Below are 4,104 nucleotides of genomic sequence, written 5' to 3'. Positions count from 1 at the left end.
CCAGTGAGAGACGGAACACAAGCAGGGGGAGTGGGAGAGGAAGAAGCAGGCTCCCAGTGGAGCAGGGAGCCTGATGTGGCGCTCCATCCCAGGACCCTTTCTATTTGCTAGATGGGATGTTGCCCCCAATTCATGGGTAGTTGAATAAATCCAATAAGACCTTTAAAATTTACTTAGTTGATTCTTTTTTCTTAACACTATCTTATTCGGGGGTCCACATAAGCACCATTCATTGCTGCTTCTCCATCTTGTTCATGGATGGATGAAGGATGAATGCCAGAAATGCCACTTTTATACCAGTTTTCATACTTCCTAGGGAAACACCCAGGTATCTAGCTCCTCTTTGAAAGGAAGTATGTCTATCAATGTACTCTGAAATCAGGAAGGACAGTATAAAAGAAACAAAATTAAAACCAAATCAAGGTAGAAAACACATCAATGACCTGAATAACAGAGCAAAGTCCTGTGATAGCGTTTATGGATAATGAAGAAATATCATTGACTTTTTAAATCTTAAAGGAAATATAGCCAGCAGCATGCTTCAAAGTTTGGAAAACTCCACTGTGGATCTGCCTCCTGGGAGATGAGAGGTAGGGAGCATTCTCAGCCCAGGAGAGAACAAGCACAGGAGGAAGGGTTGGGCAGAGGGCCCGTTCTGAAATCTTAGTTCCTGCTCTGCCATTTCCGGGCTGGGTGACCCGGCACAAGTTAATTAATGACTGTAACCCCCTCCTCCAACCTGAGCTCGAAGCTCATAATAGAATCTGTCCTGACTGTGTGGTGTTAAGTTTCAAGAGTCAAAGGTAAGTTCCCCCACCTAAATGGAGGAGTACAAAAACAGACAGCAAGTCTGAAGAAATATGCAGCATGAAGCCTGGTGAGACAACATGGTGGAGGATCCTGAAAGAGAAGGGGCGAGAGTTGAAGGTGTTAGAGCGAATAACACTAACGCATGTTCAGTTGGTCCCAGAAAAAAAGGAAGGGAGTGGTGCAGATGATATATTTAAAGAAATGATAGTCGGCAAGCTTAAAAAGTGACAAAAGACATCAAGTTGCAGATTCATGAAGCTCCCTGTTTGTCAAACCTGGAGGGGTATGAGGAAAACCAAATGTAGGCCTACCACGGTAATACTGTTGACACCCAGAGGTAGAGAGCAGAAACTCAAAGCTGAGAGAGGAAGAAAAGACAGATAACCCCACAGAAGCAGCAATCAGACTGGAATCTAATCTGTCAACAGAAACAATGGTATCTTGAAGGGAGTGAGTTTCTATCTTCCAAGCACAGAAGGAAAATAATTGCAAACCTAGAATTCCATACCCAGAAAGAAATGTCTTTCAAAAATGGAGAACAGCCATTTTAATGTAGCAAACTGGGCAAATGTGGCCCTCAAAGCCTCAAGTTAAAAGAAATACTAAAGTTTCTTCTTCAGGCAGAGGAAATATGAGCCCAGGTGGAAAGACAGATGCATAAAAGAAAGAAAATGACATTGGTGAAGATGTAAACGAGTTTAAGTGAGTGTTAACTGTGTAATACGTGACAATAATGTTTTCTGGGATTTAAATATATAGATAATTAAAATGCATAAGAGCAACTTGGGAAGGTTAAAATGAAGTCAAGGTATTCTATGGTTCCTGTGTTTTCTCATAATATAGAAATAAAGTAATTGACAGTTAAGCGTGTATATTGTAATCTCAAGGGTAAACACTACAAGAATGACAATGACAAAAGAATGTGCCACTAACTTGCCAAATGAGGTAAAAATCAAATAGTCAAATATGGATTATTTCAAAAGAAAGGAAAGGAAAAGGAAATTAGAGCAGGTAAAAATAAATGTAAAGCAAATATTAGGATGGCACGGTTAAGCCAATTTATGCCTGCTAATTTCATTCCATGTAAACAGATGAAATATTGCAGGTGGAAAGGCAAACATCAGACTAGATAAAAATTCCATCAAATGCACCTTAAAAGAGACACATGTAAAATTTAATGACGTACAAAATTGGGAGGAAATGGCAATTTGAACACTAACCAACAGAAAGCTAGTGTACCCACATTAATAAGATAAACGTATAATTTCAAACAAAAGCATTACTAGAGGTAAGAGGGAGATTTCATAACAATAGAAGATTCAGTTGAACAAGAAGATATTGATAAAACAATTCTAAATTTATTTGCACCTCTTATATGGAGCCAAAATACACCAAGCTGTGATATCATGATTCACAGTAAGAAATGTATGCAGTGGGGTGCCTGCGTGGCTCAGTGGGTTGTCTGACTCTTGGTTTCGGCTCAGGTCATGATCTCATGCGTCATGGGATCTGGCCAGTGTGTGGGCTCCACACTCAGTGGGAAGTCTGCTTGGGATTCCCTCCCTCTGCCCCTCCCCTCCTCCCCGGTGCACTCACAGTCCGGGGCGCTCTCTCTCTCTCTCTCTCAAATAAATAAATATATCTTTTTTAAAAAAGGAAGAAATATACGCAGTTTTTGGTCTTTGTCCCTCCTGATACAAAGCTCCTGAAATTCTTGGAATTTTCTGTGCTGAGAGTGATCATGTCTGTCTTTTGTCATGTTAGTGTGACGACTTTTGGAAAACACCAGAGGTTAGGGGCTGGTTGCCAGGAGAACCAACCATGAGACTAGAGGGTTAGAACTTTTGGTCCCACCTCCTTGACCTCTGGGGAGGGGAGAGGGACTGGAGATTTGAGTCCAGTGGCCAATGATTTAATCATGACTATCTAAGGAAGCCTCCATGGTGATTGTTCACCTGCAGTAGTGTGGACTTTTAACATTTTGTCCACTTTTCAGTGAACCAGAGTCAAAATATTCATTGAGCATCACTATTATTTGCTGATTTTTTATGGTAATATTCTATCCTTATGACACTATTGCAACCAAATTGGCTTTACCAGCTTGGCTTTAGTAGGTAAAGAACACAATGGATTACCATCTTTATTGCTGTAATGGGTTCAGCATTATAGGCTAGGAGACTCTAGTTTAATTGTTTCAGGTGGAAAAGTATTCTCTGAGTTTCCACTTTGAATATGTTTGGACTAAACAAACAATAAACTACTGATGTCTGGAGGGGAGTTAAAAAAAACAACAAAGGACTGGGTTCGGAGCTTCCAGGTTGGTAAACCCGAATACATCCATGTGCCACCGTGTCATGCCCCGGACTCCACGGGGACAGAAGCCTCTGTGTTTGGGGCCTCACCCCAAGTATCTCTTCATCTGGCTGTTGATTCCTATTCTTTAATATCCTTCGTAATCTAGTGAGGAAATGGGTTTCCTGAGTTTTGTGAGTCACCCTAGCAAATTAACCGAACCCAAGAAAGGGGTCTTGGGAACCTCTGACTTATAGCCAGTCAGTCAGAAGCACAGGTAACAACTTGGACTTGAGACTGACATTGAAAGTAGAGGGCGGTCATGTGGGACTGAGCCCTCAACCTGAGGAATCCGATGCTATCTCCGGGTAGGTAGTGTGAAACCTGAGTTAAATTACAGGACACCCAGCTTGTGTAGGAGACTTGCTTGAATGTGTGTGGGGAAAGCCCACACATCGGAATTGCATATAGGATATTAAAAGCTAAAACTGGCAGAAGTAAATGGAGAAGTGGACAGATCCACTATCACAACTGGAAATTTTAACACATCTCACTGAGTGATAGCTCAAACAGGCATATGAAAATTCAGTCAGATGCATTACATTTAAACAATGTTAGTAACAAGTGCTCACTTCAGCAGCACATATACTAAAATTGGAACAATACGGAGAAGATTAGCATGGCCCCCGTGCAAGGACGACACGCAAGTTTGTGAAGCGTTCCGCATTTAAAAAATAAATGTTACTAACAAATGTATTTACTTAATTGACATGGAACAATGCACATAATAACTACACATGGAACATTGCAGAGTAAGTCACATGTTGGGCCATAAAGGAGAACTTGAGGAACTCCCATGAACATAATACAATCTAGCCTGAAGAGTTGGGTGACGATTCAAAGGTAATGTTGGGTTCTCTGTCCCTCTCCTACCTTTACATGATTCCCAAGAATGTTAATCTCCAACAACCCCCGCCAGCTTCAAATGACCCTCTCCATGTG

At 41.3% G+C, this 4,104-nt stretch overlaps 1 non-coding gene across 1 annotated transcript; it reads left to right on the top strand.

The window, feature by feature from the left end:
• The first annotated feature begins 3,726 nt into the window (after positions 1-3,726).
• LOC117800970 lies at positions 3,727-3,833 on the top strand. Its single transcript, XR_004623237.1, has one exon. It is a non-coding gene; the product is annotated as a U6 spliceosomal RNA (small nuclear RNA).
• The last annotated feature ends 271 nt before the right edge of the window (positions 3,834-4,104 follow it).

This window comes from Ailuropoda melanoleuca, unplaced genomic scaffold (assembly GCF_002007445.2).
Source record: "Ailuropoda melanoleuca isolate Jingjing unplaced genomic scaffold, ASM200744v2 unplaced-scaffold9825, whole genome shotgun sequence".
In the NCBI taxonomy this organism is placed as follows: Eukaryota; Metazoa; Chordata; class Mammalia; order Carnivora; family Ursidae; genus Ailuropoda; species Ailuropoda melanoleuca.
Note: the sequence above shows the minus strand (reverse complement) of the source record. Positions and strands in the feature narration are given on the sequence as shown.